This window comes from Urocitellus parryii, chromosome 6 (assembly GCF_045843805.1).
Source record: "Urocitellus parryii isolate mUroPar1 chromosome 6, mUroPar1.hap1, whole genome shotgun sequence".
NCBI lineage: Eukaryota > Metazoa > Chordata > Mammalia > Rodentia > Sciuridae > Urocitellus > Urocitellus parryii.
This window is the reverse complement of record NC_135536.1, coordinates 192,985,623-193,009,294: the sequence shown is the minus strand read 5'-3', so window position 1 is coordinate 193,009,294 and position 23,672 is coordinate 192,985,623. Positions and strand designations below refer to the sequence as shown.

The window sequence follows — 23,672 nt, the reverse complement described above, 5'->3', positions numbered from 1 at the left end:
AGAAGGCGGGCGTCGCCTCAGCTCCCCCAGGCGGCGGGGCCGGCGGGCGCGGGCGGGCGCGGCCTCGGGGAGGGGACTGCGGGGGCCGGGCTAACTGCGTCCGGGGCCGACGCAGGCCTCAGGCGGTCCCGAGGGAGCGGGGACCGGGCGAGCCGCTCGGTGCGTGCAAAGCGCGACATGGCGGCGAGGCCTAGGAGCCCGGCTGCCCAGTGTGTACGAGGCGGGGGGCGGGGCTAGGCGCGGCCTTGACAACCATTAGAGCGCTTGGGGCTGCGCGGCTCGGGGACTATGTTTCCCAGGGGCCCTCGCGGCGGGCCGGAAGGGGCGGGCCTCCTGCCAGTGCGCACGCGCGCCAGTCCGGCTGGTTATATAAGGGAGGCTCCAGCCGCTTTCGTTCTTTTGCTTCGGAGGCGCTTGTAGTTTGTAGTTGTTCTGTTCGCGATTCTCGGCATGTCTTCCTTCGCTGTTAACCACGTTTGTTTTATGGTGAGTGGGGACTCCACTGTTTTCCCTTCACGAGTTTGGTCCTCTTTTGTCCCGTTAGTGCCATCGCCTCACCTGCTTGGCCTCGTCTTCTCCAGCGCAGAGGCGTTAGGGCCGTGGGGAGATGAGTTAGCTAGGAAAACTCGCGCCTTCTGCTTGACTCTAAGGAGCCCTTGGCTGGTGTAAATGATGACTTCACTTTTTTCCCCATCAGATCGACAATGCTGATCTTTTTTAACACTTGCCAGTTAATTCTGACACACCAGCTTCAAGAGGCCCTTCCTCTCCATGTTCTCTCCTGGACATGGAAAATGGCGACTGACGCCCTTTTGTGTTTTAGGTTAACGCGATTGGATTCAGAATGGATGTTGCAAGACGGGCTCACCTCTGGGCTTCCACGGGAACCCCACTTTCTGTCTTCGGAGCTTTGGGGTAAGCACGTTTGTCTTAGGATCTAAGACGAACTTTGGGGGTTAGGATTAAATTTAATTGAAGTTAGTTTTCTTGTGTTGGTGCTGGTTGGAACTCAGGGCCTTGAGCATGCTTAACATGTGCTCTGCCACAGAGCTACTTTTCCCAGAGTTCTGTTGAAACTCTTAGGTGCTTATAACAATTTATATATTGGATGGGTTCCTAGGAAGAAACAGTTTTAGATGTCCAAAGAGTTTTCTTGAGCTTTTCCATTTGTGAAAAACCACAAGAATTTCCTTTGACCTAGATTCTAACTGCAGAGCTTATCCCCACAGGGTCTGGCTATATATTGCTTAGGCTAATAACTCAAACTTCTGGCCTCAAGCAGTCCTTCCAATCAATGCCTTGTCCTCTCAAGTGGCTGGGATTTCAGGTGTGATTTCTGCTCATTGAGTGAGAGGAGATGTGGCAGCAACTTATCTTGTTCCATATTCCTCTTGTTCAGAGCTCAAAGAGCAGCTGCAAAACACGCCACAGGCCTGTAATCCCAGTGGCTCAGGAGGCTGAGGCAGGAGGTTTGCAAGCCTTAGCAACTTAGTGAGACCCTGTTTTAAAAATAAAAAAGGGCTGGGGATATGACTGAGTGCCCTTGGGCTCAATCCCTGGTACTCCCTCCCACCAAAAAAAATTCAAAGAGCTGCTTGCTGGCATATATGATGACTGAACTTTTTTCCCCGACAGATCGACAATGTTGATCTAACTTTTCTAAGCCAGTTTCTGTCTGATATGCCTGCTTGAGCACCAACCATCCCCTAATCCCATGCCCATCTAACTGATGGGATTTAATCTTTCTGTGTTTTATCTTAGGTTTGCTACCAGAAACCAGGCTTTGAATGAACGAGGATAAATTCCAGGAGTGTGAAAGGATTGGTAAGTGATGCTGGCATTTCTTCCTCATCTGAACAGTAACTGCTTTTTTACTCATTGAGCCGGTGCAGCTGATGACACAACTTTTTTCCCCATCAGATCGACCCTGTTGATCTAACTAAACCTGTAAGCCAGTTTTATCTGATGCATCGACACAAAATAACTTCTGTTTTTATTTGTTGCTTGCTCTGTTGGTTGGTGTTTTTCCAGTGTTCAGATTATTTGTTCACTTCCTACAGGAGTCCTGGGTGCTATTATGTTGACATTAGTCTAATCTGATGTCTTTGCTTCAGTCCATCCTGCAACAGGTGAGGTTTCTGCTTTCCAGCTGTCACCCCACTTATGACCCAGTACTGAGTTGTGTATAAAGTGGGAGGGGGGAATGAGTTTGAAGTTGTGCTTATGAGGGATGATGTTGGGCTGTTGGTACTAGAAGGTCTTAAAGTTGCTGGACATTGTAGTTTCCTTTCCCTGGCAAATACCGCATCTTTTAAAATAAGGAACTTGTCTGGGGTTGTGGTTCAGCCGTAGAGAGCTCACCTAGCACGTGCAAGGTCCTGGGTTTCATCCTCAGCACCACATAAAAATAAATAAATAAAATAAAGGTATTGTGTACAACTACTAAATTTTTTTTTAATATTTTTTTTTTAGTTTTTGGCAGACACAACATCTTTGGTATGTGGTGCTGAGGATTGAACCTGGGCCGCACGCATGCCAGGCGAGCACGCTACCCTTGAGCCACATCCCCAGCCCAACTACTAAATTTTAAAAAAGCAAGGAACTTGTCTCACATGAGTTGGAATTTGTTTGATCATGATTATTTTTGTGGCATTCAATTGGATCCTCAGCCAGGCATGGTAGTATGTGATCACCTATAATTAAAGCTACTTGGGAGACTGAGACAAGGCCAGCCTGAGCTACTTAAACCCTCTCAAGGAGGGATGTGGCTCAAGTGGTAGCGTGCTTGCCTAACATGTATGAGGCACTGGGTTCAATTCCACCTAAAACTAAAGAATAAATATTTCCACCTAAAACTAAAGAATAAATATTAAAGAATAAATATTAAAAAAGGGCTGTGAATGTAACCTATTGGTAAAGCACTCTTGGGTTCAATCTCCAATGCAGAAAAACTCAATGATCCTTAACAACTGAGAATACTGTTACATAGTCTGTTATCCATTACACATTGACACATCTATGTATTAATTGTACAGTGCATTTATATTTAGGTTGTCACTTGAGAATCAACAAAATTGTTTTTGGGGGCAGTAGTAGGGATTGAACCCTGGGTTTTGACACTTGGTTGGTACACTAGGCTTGACCACAGAGCTACTCCCCATCCTATGTTTGTAGTTTTAGTCAGTCTTGCTAACTTGCTCAGGCTGGTCTTGAACTTGGACCCTCCTGCATCAGCCTCCTGGGTAGCTGTATACCACTATACCTGGCTAATTCCCCACTTTTAATAAAAGTTTCTCATTTGGATTTATTTTTTGACTGTGTTACCTTTACCCAGAAGGGCTTATTTGTGGATTTAGATTAAGTATTTCAATTGTAACCAGTGTGGGAATAATACATGGGCACAAATATTGGCAGTGTAGAAGAGATGGGTTATCGTAGTGGGAGTTAGCCAGCATGTGGAGAACCACATGCTTCCATATTCCCAGATAGAAAGCACTTTTCTGACCAAAATGGAACAGATTATAATGTACTTTATATTTTCCTTTTAGAAGTTGCTCAGCCATGGAGTTGGAGTACAAATACTGAAAGGAAAAGGAGTCCTGTGTTTCCAGCTGAACCAATCCCACAAGGTGTTTGTGTACTTAGCTGGAGGGCTAGCTCCAGTTGATGCCGTACTCCCCCCTTTCTTGAAAAATTCAAGAATTAAATTTCTGACTTTGTAGCATTTCTACCTGCAGAAAGAATAAAAGAAATTAAAACTTGTATTTTGTCATGGGAGGTAAACATTCAACATCGATAACAAGTAGCAAACAGGTATCTGTATATTTCCTTTGGTTTATGTGGCCTAATAGGCAGCTCTGACTTGCTAGGTCTCTTTACATTGCTCACTTACATTGCTCAATATTTACTGAGTATCTTACCATCTGACAGGCTCTATGGGGTATTGCCATATAACTATTCCATAGCTTGAAATAAATGCTATGGATCAGGAATCCAGGTCTATTTCAGGGAGTGGGAGACGGTCTATAGAAAATCCAATCACTGTCAGTTGCCTTAGATGTACATGCACATTCCTCAGAAGCTAATGAAAGCCAGGTCTCATCTGCAGCACAGATCCCTCTGAAGTCCCACATGGCAAAGGGAAAGATGTAGGAGTGCCTGGCAGCTCAAGCAAGCTGTCTCCTCAGTTTGCAGTGGGTCTTGATTTAAATGAGCATATCATGGCATATAAAACAATGCATTTGCTTAGAATCTATGCATGTCCTCCAATAGTCAAAACATTTCTAGATAATACCTAATAAATTCAATGCTATAGAAGTACGGTATTGTTAGGACATAATGACAAAAAGTGAATGGGACTGTAGCTCAATGGGTGTGCTGGGCTAGCTTTGGTTTGATACCCCACGATGCAGGGGGGAAATAGTCTGTACATGTTTAGCACGATTTTATTTTTTTTAATACTGGGGATTGAACTCGGGGACACTTGACCACTGAGCCGCATCTGCAGCCCTATTTTGTAAGTCAGGTCTCACTGAGTTGCTTAGCACCTCACCAGTGCTGAGACTGGCATTGAACTCAATCCTGTCGCAGCCTCCTGAGCCGCTGGGATTACAAGCGTGCACTATAAGGCACAGCTACAAATGTGTTTTTGAAAAGAATATTTTTGAGCTGTGGTTGAGTCCACAGGTGTGGAACTCTGGATAAAGGTCCAACTGCATTCCCACAATCAGTCCATTAATATTTCTCAAGTACCTACCCCATGCCAGGGTTTATTCTAGTTACTGGAGATATAATAGTGGAAAACAACCAGAAGAAAAGCTTGCCTGTGCCAGAGATGACTTCGCCAGTAGAGGGAGAAACCAAATAGAAAATAATGCACTGTAAGGTGCAAGGATTCTGGCTGTGGATATGTACAGGGCAGCGCTCCTCTGGGGAGCAAACTTCTGGAGGGTAACAGGTGCCCTGTTATCCACATTTGGAGTATTCTATAGTTTCTCCCTGGAACTAGTAAGATGACTAATAAATGCTCAATGCCTAGCTGCTATGGTAATGTCCTTCGCAAGGAGGCTCTCTGCTAGAGTCTTGTCAGCCTGCACCTTAATCTCAGACACTCAGCCTCTGGGAATAAAGGCGCTCTCTTAGACAACACCAGTGTGTCACTGAGCCTAAGCCTGGCCACATAACAGTCACTTTATACAATGAGCAGTATGTGCTAATGACCTAATGTGACCTATGGATATGAATAAAGCTGGCAGCTCAGATGAGCCCTTTTTACTTTGCCCCTGCACCTTGCTTCTGTCTCTTTTTTTCTTAACACTAAAGGGACTGGAGATATAGTTCAGTTGGTAGAGTGCTTGCCTCCCATGCACAATCCATGCACAATCCCTAGCACCACAAAAAAATAAAATATAATAATAATGGTAATAATAATGCCATGACTTGTCTGAGATCACCCAGCTGATAAGGGGCAGAGCCAGCCCTCTGTCAGTCTGGCTCTGTTGGTAGCCTTTAGCTTCATTGCAGTCCAGCAGACACAGGAAAGGAGCCCATTTCTGATCCTTCAAGGGTCATATGCTTTTGACTTCCCTGTGAAGGAGACACTACAGAGGTCAGAAGTGCCAGGGGCAGAAAAGCTCCCTAGAGAGCTCCCCTGGCCCACCACCCTAGTCTCTTGGCTTTGCTGTCATCGCTTTCCCAAGCCCTGGGGGCGGGGGCAGTCCTCCAGGGCTCATCCTGGGCAACTTGTCCCTCAGCTTCAGTCTCTTCCAAAACCTGATGCTTCTAGGATGATCCTCTTCTTTATCTTCTTAACTGAGGTAACTGGGGCAAATTCTTGCACCTGTATAAGCCTCAGTTTCCTCAGCTGTGAAGTGGGGTTCTTAACAATGCCTCCTTCAGAAAGGTTTCAGGCCAATAAAAATCACATCTGTAGGGATTGGGGTTGTGGCTCAGAGGTAGAGCACCATCTATCATGTGTGAGGCACTGGATTCAATCCTCAGCACCTCATAAAAATAAAATAAAGGTATTGTGTCCACCTACAACTAAAAAATATTAAAAAATGATTAAAGAAAATCATTTTTGTAAAGTGCTTAGCCTCGGGCCTGGCTTGTGGTAGGGACACAATTCATATCTTGTAAATAAACACATCTTTTTGCCAAAGTTAGATGGGAGGTGTTTGATAGTGGAGAGGTAGAAAAAGAACAATAAGTGTGTCCTGTAAGTGCTTGCCATGGGCCCATGCTGCATGTATTATCTCCGCCCAACCCTGCTCATTATTGAGTTTTATAGATTGGAAAACTGAAGCTCAGGGAAGTCGAGTGACTGACTTGAAGTCACACCTTGGAAGTAGCTTTGTTGTATTTGGGTCATAGCTCTGCCACTTTGCAGCCATGTGACCTTGAGAAGCCATTCACATCTCTCTGGGCCTCATTTCTTCATCTGGAAATTGGCTCACTGGCTTATTCATTGAATTCTGTTTTCAGGGTTCCTCCCTGGGTAGCACATATCAGAGTTTTGAGTGGCTGAATAACGCTGTGCCCATGTCTGCGCCAGAGTTAGTTACCTATTCATCTATGGATGAATGGGCAGTTGTGTCCACCTTTGGGCTATTAAAATGATCATTGTCATACAAGTATCTATTTCAGTCCTTGTTTTCAATTCTTTGGGGGTAGGACAAGGATACCACCTCTGGGGAACAGAGCTCTCATAGCTCTGCCTGGAAAGGGACTTCTCAAGTGCTTGCTATTTCCAGTTTATTTCTACTTTTAATTTCTCCTGGATTTTGCTTGCTTCACTCCTAATTGTGGCTATACAATTACCAGGGAGGATGGAGCCAGATCTTCCCCAGAACCTGCAACTTCAGCCTCCGTCTGCAGGGGGCACTGCGGGCACGCATTTCTCCAACATGTGACCAGAAGCTTCCATCCCCAGCCAGGAAAGGGGAAAGTAGCCCTGGCTAGGGCCTTGCTGATGGGAAAGCTTGTCAGAACCTGCAGCCAGCACTTGAAGGGTGGACTGCAGCGTTGGAGCCCGTTCCCCAGGCCTGAGACCGCACAACTTCCAGGCTCATCTTGCAACCGACGAACAAATCAGTAATCAAGTTCCACGGTTCCGGGTTTCCCTTTGTTCTATTATGTTTTCATAGCAGGGCAGCTACTACCAGCTACTACTCGCTAAAATGTTGGCAGCTGAATTCAATTTTATAAACTAACAACTGGGCAACACACATGATTGGGCCTCATGGCCCTGAGGCCACCAGTTTGAGACCTCAGTAACTGTGTCCTTTTCAGCACTGCCCTTGTCATTCCTGAGTGGGATGCCCAGTTAGATGAGAATGATAAACAACTAATAATTTTTTAGTGTTTAAGTATGTCCCATGCAATATTTGGGACATAGTAAAAAATATTTGTTGTGTATATGATATTCTAATGTAATGAGCCATTATGTACTTTTATTTGCAAAATCTGGCAACCCCTGTCTTGGGGCACCTGCTTGGGACAGTGGCATCTGTTCTTTAAGATGCAGCTCCATGGACCTGGTATCTTCTGAGTAACTTTCATATAATTTGTCAACTTGAATTTTTCCTCCAAAGTTATCTGGGGGGCATTGGGCTGTGGAGTCTCCCAATACCTAGTCTCTAAACTGGCTTCAAAGCCTGGGCTGGTGGAATTGGCAGGCTGAGTGGCCAGTCTGACAGGTCCTCTCCTCCTCCTCCCATGGTCCTGATGTTAGTTAACTACAAGTCTGTTTAGAAGATGTCTTAGGGGGCTGGGATTATGGCTCAATGGTAGAGTGCTTGCCCAGTACACAAAAGGTACTGGGTTCAAACCTCAGCACCACATAAAAATGAAATAAAGATATTGTGTCTACCTATAACTAAAAAATAAATATTCAAAAAAAAGAAGATGTCTTAGTCCAGTTTATGTTGCAATAACAAAATCCCTTAGACTGGATAATTTAAAGGGAAAGAAGTTTATTTTGACTCCCTTTTCTGGAGGCTGGAAAGCCTAAGCGAGTAGAGCTGGAGAGGGCCTTACGCTATTTCAACTAAAGGCAGAAAACGGAAAAGTAAGTGGACCTATGTACAGGAGGCGGAACATGAGGGGCAGCTTCACGTGATAAGAACCTACTCTCAGCAAAGCACAGTGTTGCACGCCTGTCATCCCAGCAGCTTCGGAGGCTGAGGCAGGAGGATCGCAAGTTCAAAGCCAGCCTCAGCAATGGCAAAGCTCTAAGCAACTCAGTGAGACCTGTCTCTAAATAAAATACAAAATAGGGCTGCGGATGTGGCTCAGTGTTCCACTGAGTTCAACTCAGTGACCCTGAGTTCAATCCCCACTACACCCCCCACACAAAGGAACCTGCTCTTATGATAACTACTCCAGTCACATGAGAGTAACCCAGTCGTGTGAGAGAGGCACTCATTTCTCTTAATGACCTAATCATTCTTAAAGGCCACAACTCTCAACACCCCCACAAGGGCCATTAAATTTTCAACATGAGTTTTGGGGGAGGGGGATAAACCAGCTTCGGCAGAAACAGACCATCTTGAGTTTATTTTTATCTGTGGCTTTAAAAAAAAAAAAGAAAAGAAAAGGAGAAATCTGGACCCTCGCATTTGGCAGGCTCCTTAAACAAATGGTCTTTTGCTAAAATAGACCACTGGCTGGTGGGAGCCTGTGGTGGGTGGGGGAGGAGGACACAAGTGGATGCCAACATTGTTTTGCCCCCAGGTTAAAACGGCAGGGCGTGCAGTCTAGGACGTGGATGTCCCCTTAGCTGTGCCCGAGTACCTGATGCTCTTACAGGTAGAGGGACTACCTGGTGAGCATGGTGGTGTTCACCCCAGGTGGTACCAGGCAGGCTGTCTCAAACTGCTCCCCTGGTCCCATCTTTCTATCACATAATTCGTCCACTGGAGTCATAGTGACAGCAGAATATTTCCCACCAGGCTCAGTGCTGGGTACTGTACATACTTCAAACACGTTTTCCTCCCCTTGACTGGAGCAGGGAGGCCACATTATTACTTTACAGATAAGGAAGCTGAGGTCAGGAGAGGGACTTGCCTCAGCCCCAGGTAGTAAATGGCTTTGCCCAAGTCTTCCTTTGCCCCTCCGCACCCTGTCTGCCCAGGGCTTCTGGCTCGACAGGTCTGCGCCCTGTGGTTCCCAATGGGTCCCCCGCGGGAGCTTGGGCAGGAGGTGGGAGGAGGCTGGCAGGTGAGGCGCAGGTCCCAATCCCCTGGCTTGTGCCCTGCAGGACAACTCAGGCTGGCTGCTTCTCCATCGAAGGCCACCTCCATCAAAGGCCACCTCTCCAGGGCTTCTCCAACTGACTCTCCTTCAGGACTCCAGTGACTGCTCCTTTATGGCCCCTTCAATTTAGGGGGTGCTTCCTGTTCCCAGCTTCAGGGCTCTGCACTAGCCCTTGAGTCCTTCTGGAATTATGCTTCATTTGAGCCAGACTGTCCAGTGGGCCATGGCTGGTACAGAGGCAGAGCTGGGGTTTGAACCCCTGACTCCAACAGAACCTCTGCCAAGGCCTCCCAGAGCTGCTTGCTGGATGCTCCTGCCAGGCTGAGCATCTCCCTTCTGGCTTGGACCACGATCTGCTCTAATTTTTATCACTTTTCCACAACAATTGAAGAAAATGTTGCCAAACACATGCTCTGTGCCCGCCAGGCAACTGGCCCAGTTAAAAATACCACAAAATGTGTCGAGTTTGACAAGACTTATTCTGAGAAGGAACTCCTAGTCAACGTGTATTCCCGCCCCTCCCCAAAGGCTTTGTTAGGACCATTTTAAGAAGCCTTTCTAGAACATTCCCTGGGGGGAAAGCACTGCGCTGAGCCAGAGTAGTGACAGGGAAGATAGTTATCCCCCATCTGGCCCCTACAGCAGTTCACAGCCAAGTCACCAACCACCCGACTGGTTCAGGACACAATTTCAAGGGAGAATAGACCAAGTCGCTCATCTACCTTTGGTGTTTGAAAATAGGGACATAATCTTTTTATTAAAAAAATTAAAATCATGTTAAAATTCAGGTGGGATATATACTCAAATATATTCTTAATAAAAATAACTATTATGAGGAATGAATTATTGATAATAAAGACTTGGACCTTAGGACATATGTTTAATGACAAAAGCCAGTTTCAAAGTTTGCAACTAAATGATCATTGATAGACATTCTCGGGGGGAAAAAACTGATAGAGATGGAGAAGAAATCATGACGGGAATGGGAGAGAGGAGCTCAGGCCTAAAGGATAGCACAAAGATTCTTTTGTGGTGATGGGATCTATCTTGACTGAGCTGGTGGTTACAGGAAAATATAAATCTCTTTGTGGGATAAAATCATGTGAATTATATATGCATTGAGTTGCATAGAATTATGTGTGTGTACAAAAGTGGTGGCAACAGAATAAAGTCTGAATCTCATTAAACAGCATCACGTCTAATTACTATTCCCTTTAGTTTCATACTGTATTACAGTTATATAAGATGCCACTCTTGGGGGCAGCTGGGTTAAGGGTTCGCGGTATTCTCTGTATTCTTTTTGCAGCTCCCTGTAAATCTATAATTACTTCAAAACAAAGAGTTAAAAATACTTTCATCATTGCCCAATCAGAATATGTGCATGGTAGAAAGTCAGAAATACAGAAAGAAAAAATATATATAGCAACTCAGAGACGCCACTGTTAAATGTTATTGCGTATCTTTCTAGATATTTCTCTAGCGTTTCTATGTCCCATATGTCTTTTTTCCAAAGTTGCATCACACTGTAACGCTGTTGTAACCTGCTCTCCGTTACAGTCTTCATTTTCCCATGTTAATAAAATTTCTCATTTGTCCCCCAGAGTTCTGTGCAGTTGACAAGGACTTACACTCCACGCTCTCACTGTGTCCCTGGTGCCCGCTGCTCTAGCACCTTCAATCCCTTCCCTCACAACATGGGCTTGTCAGGGGCATGCTTTCATTTTCTGGTCCATCTGATTGTCCCCCCACGCCCACCCCCGGGGTCTTTCCTGCTTCCTCCTCGTCCTGCAGCTCCTGGAGGTTGGGTGTTTGCTCTAAAGTCTTGGTGGAGTCCAGTTAAATATTTTGGCAAGGAAGTGTGGTGGACAACACCTCATGTCCTATGGCATCCTGGTGCATTTATCTATCTGTTTATTGGTCCTGGGGATTAAACCCGGCAGTGCGTAACTTATTTTTGATTTTGAGAATACTGATTTGGGAGAAAGGGGTTTTTTAGGTGTTATTCCATCTGATTGCAGGGGGACTGGCTACTCAGCAGTGTCGCAGCAACTCCACACACCCCACCTGCTAGTCCCCGGGCGGGGAACTGAGGCACCATGAGGGCTGTAACGTGACCAGCGTCTGCGCCTGAGGTTCCAGCTCCGTCTTCAGCTGATATTCTCTGTAATCGAGTCCTCTCTGTATGCACGCTGCTGGGTGACTGCGAGACACAGTTCCTGCGGCAAAGGCGGGATGGATACTGAACCTCTCCCCTTTGGTGCCACTTTCCAAAGTAATGCACTTTGTGATCAGCCTCAATGGGGACACATGAAGTTTGTTCTAAAATTTAACTTATTTTCTGCAATGGAAATAGAGCCCGGGGCTTCCTGCATGCTGGGCAAGCGCTCTACCACCGAGCTGCACCCCAGCCCTTGGTCGCCCCACCCCCCGGCTTTCTCAGTTTTGAGTATTATCTACTCATGGACTTTTGTTAATTGAATGTGCTTTGATCCATTAGAATTATTCTTCTTTAAAAATTAATCTTCATTTTGGTGATGGGGGTTGAATCCAGGGCTTCGTATGTGCTAAGCATGTACCCTACTGTGGAGCTCCATCCCCTGCTCTAAATTAATCTTTGGGTTGAAGCATAACAGGCACATAGAAAAGGACAGGTCATTCAGCTCAATGAATTCCCACAGAGAACAGGCCATGTGACAACTGTGCAGATTGGAATTCAGAACCTGCCCCTACCCACCCACCTCCTGGGGCACACACAGCCCAACCTTCCTCCTCCCAGGTCCTGACTTCTAAACCCGTACCTTAATTTATCATTGTCCTTTTTTGGTGCTCAAATGGCCACAACTTTGGCCTGTAGAGACCCTTTCAGGCTGGCTCCTGTTTCCTTTGAGGCGATACCATTAGTTTTTGAAAGTGTCCTTGTTTTCTGGCGTACCAAGTCACAAAGGAAAAATACCGCGTGGTTCTGCTCTTATGGGGTCTCTAGAGTGGTTAGACTTCTAGACCCAGAAAGCAGAAGGGTAGTTGCCAGGGACAGGCGAAAGGAGAATTAGGGAGGTGTTTCCTGGATGTACAGTTTGAGTTTTGCAGATGAAGTTCTGGAGGGGGCCGGGTGTGGCTCAGTGGGAGTAGGGTGCTTGTTTAGAGACTGGTTGCATAGGAAGGTGAACCTACTAAACTTTATTGAGATGTACTCTTTTCTTTCTTTTAGAATTTTCTTTAGTTGTAGATGGACATAATATCTTTGTTTTATTTCTTTATTTCTTTATGTGATGCTGAGGATCTAACCCAGTGCCTTACAAGTGCGAGACAATTGCTCTACCACTGATCCACAACCCCAGCCCCAGCCCAAGATGTACTGTTAAAAATGGCTAAATTATGGGTTATGTACATTTTATAACAATTTTAAAAATGCAAGGGCAACCATAAACTGGCAAGACAGAAGGAGCAGTAGCCACCACAGCGCTGACAGAAAAGGCAACTTTCCATGACAAGCATTGGATCCGAGTTTCCTGAATGAGTTCACCTGAGGGTAGGTCAGCTCTGTATGTTTAGCTCTATTAGCTGATGGCTTTTAAGGGGGAAAAAAGAATTTGTATCGCCTGCTTTAATTTGCATCACCTGTAAAGTCTCAGTAGTTCTTTACACAAATACACTTTTCATATCATCTGTAAAAAATAAAAAAAGATAATTCTTTTTAAAAAATATTTATTTATTTTAGTAGTACACAATACCTTTGTTTTTTTTTTTTAATATTTATTTTTTAGTTTTTCGGTGGACACAACATCTTTGTTGGTATGTGGTGCTGAGGATCGAACCCGGGTCGCACGCATGCCAGGCGAGCGCGCTACCGCTTGAGCCACATCCCCAGCCCTTTGTTTTTATTTATTTATTTTTATGGGTGCAGAGGATTGAACCCAGGGCCTCACATGTGCTAGGTGAGTGCTCTACCGCTGAGCCCCAGCCCCATTTGGCAATTTACAGCTGTCATCAGCTGCTAGAATAACAGGAAACACAGGAGTTGGCTGCTTGATGGGTGCAGATTCCATTTTTCCACCGGCTGCTGCCTGTCCCCAGGGCATTGTTATTATTGTTTAATCTGGAAAAAGTAGAAAAATCGAGTTCTCTCCCTTTTTCTTCTTTAGATGCACTGAGAATAATTGTGGTTTTTCTTCGCCCTCCCTCCTGCTTTTAGATCATGCTCTTTAACATGCCGAGTTCTTGATGATGCAAACAGTCATTGGCTGAGAATTTGCCCCTGGTGAACATCTCCTAGTGAGCTGATTATTCCTGGAGAAGCCGGCCAGGTGGCGGATTCAGATGCGGTTTCGAAAAGTGCTCACCGGCTTATTGATTTTTCCATGCAACACGTTTTATCTGATGTAAAATTCTCCACAGTGCTAAGGTCTTAAAAGTGCTCTTGATACATAAGAAAACAGCTCCAGGGTGAATGGCCCCAACCTAAAAAAAATGCTAAAGAAAACACCCCTCCAGGGGCGCTGGATTATTTAAATGACATTTTTATCCTGAACCTTTAAATAGCACTGTGTGGTGATCAAGGCGGCACAGGGCTCCTGGGCATGGTGATCCTTAAATCACAGTGTTGTGGTGGCAATAAAAGAAAGTGACTAATTCTCAAGTCTCGTGTGCCTATTAGTGGTTCTGGCTCTGCCATTTACTAGCTGGGTGGATTTGGGAGAACTGCTTTATCTGCATATATTCTCTTATACAAAATGGTCTAAATGCTGCTGGCTTCTATCTCATAGGGTTGCCATAATGATTGGTGCGTCGTGCTCAGATACCTATCTGCAGTGATCACTAGTACGGTTTGGTGCAGCCACCCTGACCCATCCCACCCCCCACCGCCACACACACTGCTTTTGTACCACTGGTGCCAACGTCAACACAGTGAGAAAGGTCGATGACATCTTATTGTCTTTATGAAAATTCTTTTGACCTTGTAGATGTTATTTATTTATTTATTTTTGGTACCGGCGATGGAACTCAGGGGCACTTAACCACTGAGCCACCTCCCCAGCCCTATTTTGTATTTTATTTAGAGACAGGGTCTCACTGAGTTGCTTAGCTCCTCACCAGAGCTGAGGTTGGCTTTGAACTTGCCATCCTCCTGCCTCAACCTCCTGAGCCCCTGGGATTACAGGCGTGTGCTAGAGGCTATATTTTAACAAGCACTGATGTATTCCACAGCCTTTGTTTGAATTTTGCTGATTTTTCGATTAATATCCTTTTATGAACCAAGATCCAGTCAAGGAGCACTTGTCACGGTTAGTTGTCTTTGGTCTTTATTTGTCTTTCATGATCGAGACGCTTCAGTAGAATGTCCCTCTGTTTAGGTTTCATGTGGCCTGCTGTTTCCCTAGGAATGAGTTCAGGTTTTGCACTTTGGGGCCTGAATGCACAGAAGTGCTGTTGGGCCCTTCCCAGCCCAGGATGTCAGGAGGCACTGATGCAGGGCTGGTGGTAACGGGTCCCTGCACTTTCCTTATTCCAGGTTTGGAGTCACTCGTCTCTCCAAGGAGCCCTGGTTCCTTTTTCTGGAGAAACCAAGATCTCCATGGCCATGTGCTCGTGGTCACAGGGGTGTTGCTGCCCCTAGGCCTTTCAGCAGACAGAGTGGGAAACACGCGGCTCCCGACCTCAGGCATGCACTCTAGCTGGGGAGCCAGGCAGTCGACAAGGAAGCGAATCCAGAGAGGTGATCATTCAGACAGTAGTAAGTGATATCAAGGAAATACAATGGGGAGATGGGAAAGAAGATGACCCGGGACCATTTTGCCTATAAATACTCAGGGCAGGCCTCCGAGGATGGGACACGTAAGACAAGACGTGAATGATGGGAGAGTTGGGCATGTGAAAATCCGAAAGGAAAGAGCATTGGGAGTGGGAACAGAAAGTGCAAAGCCGCCGGGTATGGTGGCACTCACCTGTAATGTAATCCCAGTGGCTGGGGAGGCTGAGGCAGGAGGATCACGAGTTCAAAGCCAGCCTCAGCAAAAGCCAGGTGCTAAGCAACTCAGTGAGACCCTGTCTCTAAATAAAATACAAAATAGGGCTGGGGAGGTGGCTCAGTGGTTGAGTGCCCCTGAGTTCAATCCCGGGTACCAAAAATAAAGAAGGAAAGGAAGGAAGGAAAGAAGGAAGGAAGAAAGGGTGGATAAAGGCTTTGAGATGGAAGTGAACTTGGTGAAGTCGCACAGAACTCTGTCCTGCATTCTACTACAGCTGTTGAGGAACTTGTCCAAGATGAACTTGATGCACATAACCAACATCAAACACGCGCTTATCTGGACCTGGATTTGTTAAGGTGGAACCAAAACTTTAAACCCCAAACATTTCTCCAAAAACATTCAACAAGTTTCCTTTATTTGAATTGGTACTTGAGCCCAGGGGTGCTTAACCACTGAGCCACTTCCCCAGCCCTTTTTTGTATTTTATTTAGAGACAGGGTCTCAGGGAGTTGCCTAGGGCCTCACTAAGTTGCTGAGGCTGGCTTTGAACTTCTGCTCCTTCTGCCTAGCCTCCTAAATCACTGGGATTACAGGCGTGTGCCATCACACCTGGCTCAACAGGTTTCCTTTGCGCAGGAAGAATTTTGCTGATCTCTAAATCATGGGGCTCTAATTTCCCAGACTTTCTCTGACAAGAAGGAAAATTGAGCTGTAAAGCTAAGCATCCATTGAAAGGGCCGCAACCAGCTCCAACCTAAACTTCATCATTTACCAGTGCAGCCAGCTCGGCATTTGGTAGAAAATGGTGAAATAATATTTGCCTGTATGTCCAAGGGTGCCATGTGCACCAGGGGCTGGGCTTTATCCAAAGGCAGCTGGAAAACTCGTTGGATCAGGCATCTGTCTCTTAGACCATGGCCAGCCAGGCAGGACGTCACCTGGATAACTTCCTTGCCTAGAATTAGCTGTGTCCTTAAATCAACATAAAACATAAACACACAAAGGGCACGGGAAGGCGGCCAGAAAAAGTGGCTGTTCCACATTGAACATTTTGGGATCTTGATCCAAGGCCCAAGTCGGCATTAACTGACTCAACACCCTCATTTACAAACATTTACAATGGGCTGGGCGTGAGGAGGAAAGCCTGCAACTCCAGCTACTTGGGAGGCTGAGGCAGGAGGGGCACAATTTTGAGGCCAGCCTCAGCAACTTTAGTGAGACCTTGTCTCAAAATAACAGTAAAATTTAAAAAGGGTTGAAGATATAGCTCAGTGGTAAAGCACCCCTGGGTTCAATCCCTAGTGCTTGGGGGAAAAATTTTTTTTTGTACTTGCCTGTACTTTTGGGCTGGGTGACCTCAGGCAAGTGAATTTACTCCTCTCAGCCTCATCTCATCTCTGAAAAAGTCAGTAGTGGGGGGGGGAGGGGGGAGGGGAGGCGGGGGGGGCAGGGGGGGCAGCAGCACAGCATCCCCTGGGAGACTTGCTGGAAGAGCAGATTCCGGGCTGCACCTCAGACCTACTGAATTAGACATTCTGAGGCTGAGGCGAAGCCATCTGGTTTAGCAAGGTCTCTAGGTGACTCTGACACACCCAACAAAGTCCAGACCTTGAAGTACTGTGACCGACTTGTTTTGGTTTGCCGGGGACCTTTCTTGATACTGAAGGTCCTCTGTCCCAGAACCTTCTCCCGCCAACCCCCACCCCCACCAGTCCTGGGCAAACCTGGTCGTTTGTCATCCTACCTTGATGGGGCAAGAGAGAACTTTCTGGGGTCTTAGTAACGTTCTATGCCTTTGCCTGGGTGGTGGATAATGAGCATATATGTGTAAAAAAATAGCAAGGGGTCTTGTGAAAGTTCACACACTGTATGCACTCCACCTTCAAAAACACTGAAGTCCAGATATATTCTGGTTCCACTTAAGCAATGTAAGGGTCCTGTGAAAAGTCGGAGGAAGAGACCACCAAGAGACTGACTCATGCAATTGCAGAAGGGGATTTATTGGGGATCCATTCCAGCGCACTGGGGCTCCGTGCTCACTCAAGAAGGGAGAGCAGCCCAGAGCCCTGGGGAGGGGTCGAGCAGTGCTTAAGTACACTTTTTGGGGAGGGTGAGGGCTTTGCATACATCAGAACAAATCAGCATGAGGCACGGGAAAATTGAACAACAACTCTCATACATGATTAGCACATTCATTGGTGGGAACAGGTCGGGCGGGGGTGATTGGTCACTCCTAAGCGGGGGGGGGGGTGGGGGGGTGGGGGGGTGGGGGGGTGGAGGGGTGTGGGGGGTGGGGGGGTACACATTCAAACTGATTGGTTTGGTCCCTGTATGCCTATGTGACAAGCTGCACAGGGCCTTAGGCTAAATGGCCAGTAGGGAATTTCAGGTTCTGGGTGTAGCAGAGGAACTTAACCATACCTGGTCCTTCACTTTTTAACTCAGGCCTTGCAGCTTAGAAACTTTACCCTTTCAGCAAGAGCTCTGGTGGAGGATTCCAGATGTTGGTACCGTAAAAACTCTGCAGGCATTTTCCCTGCTCAGTCAGGTTTGTGAATGAACACACAGATCTTCAGGGGTCTTGTTAGGGTGAAGGTGCAGCAGGTCTGGGCTGGGGTCCCTGAGCTTCTGCCCACACACTCCCAGGGCTGCTGTGGCTGCTGGACTGGGCTCTGCGTGGGAAGCCTAGGCCAGGTGTACCGTCTAGGGTGGGAGACAGGGCCACCTCCTGAGACTTCTTGGTGCTGTTAGTGAGGAAAGAAGGAAGTGGGGGAACAGGGACTAGCTATGAGCCAGGTAACCCGGCAGCATTCAAAGAGCTAAGATTTAGGGTCAAGTTAGAGAAACAGGGGTGCCCAAATGGGCCCTCTCACCAGTCGGAAGTCAGGCATCGGCTCCAGCCAGGACTTGCCCAGGAGGGCCATGTCCACCTGAGCCTCGGGTCTCCTTACTAAGCAGACAGGACTGAGGACTCATGCACGGCTCAGCCTGCTTGTCCCAAAGTCGCCCAGGGGTTTGCCTGTCTGGAGCAGCCATGCGCAGCGTCCAGAGGTGCCCTCCTCCTCTGCCCGCAGACACCGTGGAGACTGACCCTGGGCTGCGGCTGGTTTAACTGCCCAGATGGAAGCTGGCAGGGGGTGCCCTGCTTGGACAGAGATTAATGACTCCATTATCTCCCTGGGCAGTCTTGCTCTGTGGCCCTCCCGGAATGTAGACAGAAGGTGTAAGTAAAGTCCTTGTCTGAGCCTTCGCATTTTTCATCGTTTCCAGATGGGAATTTGTTCCTCGAGACCCTGGGCTCAAAGCCAGGAGGTGTCTGTGTTTGGAAGACTGAGCTGGTCCGTTTGGGGGCCTGCGGCAGTCCTCCTGAGCAATGGGCTGAGGCTTGGGGGCAAAAACTGGACCCCCCCCTTTTCTTTTTTTTTGGTACTGGGGATTGAACTCAGGGGCACTCAACCACTGAGCTGCATCCCCAGCCCTAATGTGTGTTTTATTTAGAGACAGGGTCTCACTGAGTTGCTTTGGGCCTTGCTAAGTTGCTGAGGCTGGCTTTGAAGTCTCCATCCTTCTGCCTCAGCCTCCAGAGATGCTGGGTGGTGTGCACCACCGTGCCTGGCTGTTTTTTAATTTTGATTCAGTTTCCCCCCAACTTCATTAAAGTATCAGTGAAGCACATGACATAGCACATTTAAAAATTTTTTTTTGATCTTTATTTATTTATATGTGGTGCTGAGGTTCAAACCCAGTGCCTCACACATGCCAGGCAAGTGCGCTGCCACTGAGCCCAGCACCAGCCGATAGCACATATTTGAAGAGTGTAATTTGATTATTTTTGAGTAGATCCGTCCATGAAATCATCATCGCAATCAGAACAGAGAACCCCTGCAGCACCCCAGTTTCCTTGTATCCCTTTACATCCCTTCCTCCCTCCCACAGCCCCTCCTCTATGTAACTACTTCTGTCACTACCAATTAGTTTGCACCTTGTAGATTTTATATAAATAGAATCAGGCAACACATGCATGTGCATATCTTCACCTTGCCTCTTTCACTCACTTCATGATTTTGAGAGCCATGCATGTTGTCGATATCAACAGTTTGTTCCTTTCCATTGCTGAGTAGTACTCCATGGTATGGGTATGCTGTAATTTGTCTGTTATTTTATCTGTTGATGAACTTTTTAGTTTGCTTCTAGGGTTTTTTTTTTAAGTGTGTGTGTGTGTGTGTGTGTGTGTGTGTGCGTGTGTGTGTGTGTGTGTGTGTGTGTGTGGTGCTGGGGATTGAACCCAGGACCTTGTGTGTGCAAGACAAGCACTCTACCAACTGAGCTATATCACCAGCTTTTTTTTTTTTTTTCTGGGAGTGAAGTGGGGTAGGGTGGGGATTACAAATAAAGCTGCTTTGAACATTTGTATACAAACCTTTGCATGGAAAAATGTTAGTTTCTCTTGGGCAGACCCCCCTGGGTACAGTGGTTGGGTCTGGTATGGTGGTTGGGTCATATCACTGAAACATACATTTTTAACTCTTCAAGAATCTGCCAGGCGGGTTTCCAAAGTGGTTTGACACATTCTGCATGGCATCAGCTGTGAGTGAGTTCCATGGGCTCCACATCCTCTCTGGCGCTGCTGTGATCAGTCTAATTAAAAGTGTCCTAATGGGTGTGACATGCTGTCTCATTGTGATTTTCACTTGCATTTTCCCTATGACTAGCTGGTGGACGTCTCTTATGAGCTTATCGGCCATTCACATCTCCTTCACCTTCTCCTTCTCCTCCTTCTTTTTTCTTTTTTTTTTTAATATTTTTTAAGAGAGAGAGAGAGAGAGAGAGAATTTTTATTATTTATTTTTTAGTTCTCGGCGGACACAACATCCTTGTTTGTATGTGGTGCTGAGGATCGAACCCGGGCCGCACGCATGCCAGGCGAGCGCGCTACCGCTTGAGCCATATCCCCAGCCCCCTCCTTCTTTTTTCTTCGTCTTTTCCTTGTTAGGGATCAAACCCAGGCACTGTGCATGCCGGGCAAATGCTCCACCACGGAGCTATAACCCCAGCCCAATTTTTTAATATATTCTTTTGTGAAGCATCCATTCAACTTCTGTTTTCTTTCCCTTATTGAGTTATTTGCTTTCTTATTATTGAGTAATGTAGATAAAAACAAAGAGAGACAGAAAAAGCAAGCAAGGGGCAAGGGCAAAGTAAAAAGGGCTCATCTGAGCTGCCAGCTTTATTCATATCCATAGGTCACATTAGGTCATTGAGGTCATTAGCACATACTGCTCATTGTATAAAGTGACTGTTATGTGGCCAGGCTTAGGCCCAGTGACACACTGGTGTTGTCTAAGAGAGCGCCTTTATTCCCAGAAGCTGAGTGTCTGAGATTAAGTTCAAGGCTGATAAGACTCTAGTAGAGAGCCTCCTTGCGAAGGACATTACCATAGCAGCTAGGCATTGAGCATTTATTAGTCATCTTACTAGTTCCAGGGAGAAACTATAGAATACTCCAAATGTGGATAACAGGGCACCTGTTACCCTCCAGAAGTTTGCTCCCCAGAGGAGCGCTGCCCTGTACATATCCACAGCCAGAATCCTTGCAGAGTCGTAAGAGTTCTTACAGATGTGCTCAGTGCTGCCTTCCATGCCCTGTGTGGCCGTCGTGGTTATGAAGAAAGGAACTCAAAGTGCCGTGTAAATTAGTCTTTTTGTTATGATTCCTTTCAAGCCTCAAGCACTGCATCCTCTTTTAAACTGAGGAAAGATGGCCTCTTTCTGAGCTGCTTCCAGCGCCTGGCTCCCAGGCAGGTGCTCCCCCACGCACGCTCCCAGCAGGGGTCAGCTCAAGACAAGACACCAAGACGCTGAAGGCGCTGAAGATAGAAGAGGTTCCTCACCCACAATCACCCTTTGCTCCATCTCCTGTCTCCTGGTCGCTTCTGGAACATTTGGAGTTTTGCTCTGGATACCCCTGGCGCCCCGAGATGCTCCTTGGTACAGAGGAGAAGCTGAAGTCTCACTGCTGTTCGGGGCGCCCCAGTGCACGGGCTCCTTCCCTGCTGACGGGAAAGGATGCCCCAGCCGCCCCTGGCTGTCCCAGCCACCTTGGCAGAAGTGCCATGTGTGTGAAAATGGAAAGCATTTGGACACCCAGTGCAGCCTTGGGAGGACCTCAGCGGCAGCCACTTTACCACAGCAACTGCGTGGGGGACCCCGGAGTGAGGACCACCCAATAGAGCCCTGTCAGCCCTCAGCACACTGCGATGACAAGAAGCCTTGAGGTCTGGGGCGGTGCGCTACACAGCAGTAGATGAGGACACAGAGATGAACAGTGAAGGAGACTGAGGGGACCCTGCCCCCACCCGGAGCACAGCCCACTCAGCCCAGGTCCACGGAGGCAGGGTGCTGCACACTTGGGCGTGTCCATCATCCCTGTCCAGTGGGCAGGAGGATAAGTTTCTCCTTGTGGCTGGAGATGTTGCATCTGCCAAGTGCTCACAGCCCCCAGGGCCCTTGCAAAGGACAGCAAGGGAGGTTTTCTGGGAACTGGGTCACCAGTCACTTGGATGTTTCAAATCTGGCAGGAAAGAGAGAAACCAGACGAAGGAGGCTGAGGACTTCATAGGAGACCGCAGGGCTGTGTCTCGGGCGCACACCACAGTTAGGAGGTCCTAACTGTGTCCTCACTTGGCCTCCGTGTTGCTGGGACCTCTCTCTGGAAACGTTTGTAAATCTTTATTTGTAAACTGCATTTTAATATGTGCTCTCTCTCTATTAAAAGCAGCCACCCTTTTCTTCCCACTCCCTGTTCAGTTTTCCAGAGGCAATGACTTCACATTTTTTCCCACATTTATTTGAAGAGATGATACAAAGCATGCGATTAAAATGTCAAAAGCCACCAAAGGTAAAGAGAGAAAAGCTGGATCCTCTTCCTCCATCTCTAGCATCCTACTCTGGTCCCTGCCTTGAAGGGCGACCTCGCATCTCCTTCCAGACACAGGCTGCGCTGAAATCAGTGCATAACATAAACAGCCTGAGACGATAAACAGAGGTGGCATCATGCCCCTGGCTTTGTCACCTAATAATGCATTGTAGAGGTCTTCCTGATCACTGCATAGAGAGCTTCTTTATTATGTTCAGGGGCTCATAATATTCCAGTGCAGAGATGGACCCTCACTCCTTGGCCAGCTTCCGAGATAGACTCCAAACTTTTGATATCACAGCAGAGCAGCAGGTAACCTTGGACTCACCTTTTCTAGACACGAACCCCGCCCCCCATCCCTAAGGATTCCTGAATCAAAAGGTACACGATTTTGTAATTTTGATGTCAACACTCTATCCTCCAAAGAGACTGCCCTTGATGTCCTCCTTTGCCAGCTTCATGCTCAAGGCCGCCCCCCCTTTCCATTTCTTTCCCAGTTCTCCTCAAATACAGACCAACTTTTTAGGTCTCCAGGACTGGGCTGGTGGAACAATGGGTCTGCACTCTACACTCGAAAGTAACTCACCAGGGAATCGAGCTTCCTCATAGGCACCGTTGTCATGGCCACCGCTCTGGCCCTTTGTAGCTGTTTCTTCTAGTTATTTCCCTGGAGCTTATGTGGCCATTTGTTGATTTAACAGATTTAGATATTAACTATTGATTTTTGCCCCAACCCATGAGGGTTTTACTCACATTGAGCATCATCCTCTTGCCTTCTACCCACCATCTGTCTCCCTTGGTTTATAAAAAATATTGCAGGCTTTCCGTTTATGATGATAATTATCTTTCTTCCTTTTCTTCTTAAAAATAGACAATCTTTTTTTTTTTTTTTTCTCTTTTGGTATCGGGGAATGAACTCAGGGACACCTAACCACTGAGCCACATCCCCAGCTCTAGTTTGTATTTTATTTAGAGACAGGGTCTCAGTGAGTTGCTTAGGGCCTTGCCATTGCTGAGGCTGGTTTTGAACTTGCGATCCCCCTGCCTCAGCTTCTGAAGCTTCTGGGATCACAGGTGTGCACCACCGCACCTGGCTGAAAATAGACAATCTTTTTAATAGCAGTTTTAAGTTCATAGTAAAACTGAGCAGAAAGTACAGAGAGTCCTCACAGCCCCTGCCCCCCATCCTCCCACCATCGATACCCCTCCCCAAAGTGGTACCTTTGTTATATCCATGAGGCTACATGGACACTTTGTTAGCACCCAAAGTCCACACTTTACACTAGGTTCACTCTTGGTGTTGTCCCTTGACATTCTATGGGTTTTGACAATGTGTAATGACAGGTGTCAATCATTATAGTATCAAACAGAATAGTGTCACTGCACTGCAGTGCTGGGAATCAAACCCAGGCTCTCAGGCTAAGCCAACATCCCCAGCCCTTTTCATGTTTCATTTGACACAGGGTCTTGCTAAGTTGCCCAGACTGACTTGAACTTGGGATCCTCCGGCCTCAGCTTTTTGAGAGCTGGGATTG

At 46.9% G+C, this 23,672-nt stretch overlaps 1 long non-coding RNA gene and 3 other non-coding genes across 5 annotated transcripts; all 4 read left to right on the top strand.

Annotated features, from left to right (window-relative positions):
- The first annotated feature begins 124 nt into the window (after positions 1-124).
- LOC113184319 (uncharacterized) lies at positions 125-3,759 on the top strand. 2 transcript variants are annotated; one of them, XR_003300975.2, is made up of 5 exons: positions 125-486; positions 824-915; positions 1,762-1,824; positions 2,061-2,129; positions 3,549-3,759. It is a non-coding gene; the product is annotated as an uncharacterized LOC113184319 (long non-coding RNA). The 2 variants fall into 2 exon arrangements; XR_003300976.2 differs by lacking the exon at positions 2,061-2,129 and having other exon boundaries at positions 250-486.
- On the top strand, positions 660-750 carry LOC113184351 (small nucleolar SNORD12/SNORD106). The gene has a single exon (XR_003300987.1). It is a non-coding gene; the product is annotated as a small nucleolar SNORD12/SNORD106 (small nucleolar RNA).
- Positions 1,598-1,688, top strand: LOC113184346 (small nucleolar SNORD12/SNORD106). The gene has a single exon (XR_003300983.1). It is a non-coding gene; the product is annotated as a small nucleolar SNORD12/SNORD106 (small nucleolar RNA).
- On the top strand, positions 1,883-1,975 carry LOC113184347 (small nucleolar SNORD12/SNORD106). The gene has a single exon (XR_003300984.1). It is a non-coding gene; the product is annotated as a small nucleolar SNORD12/SNORD106 (small nucleolar RNA).
- Positions 3,760-23,672: the final 19,913 nt, after the last annotated feature.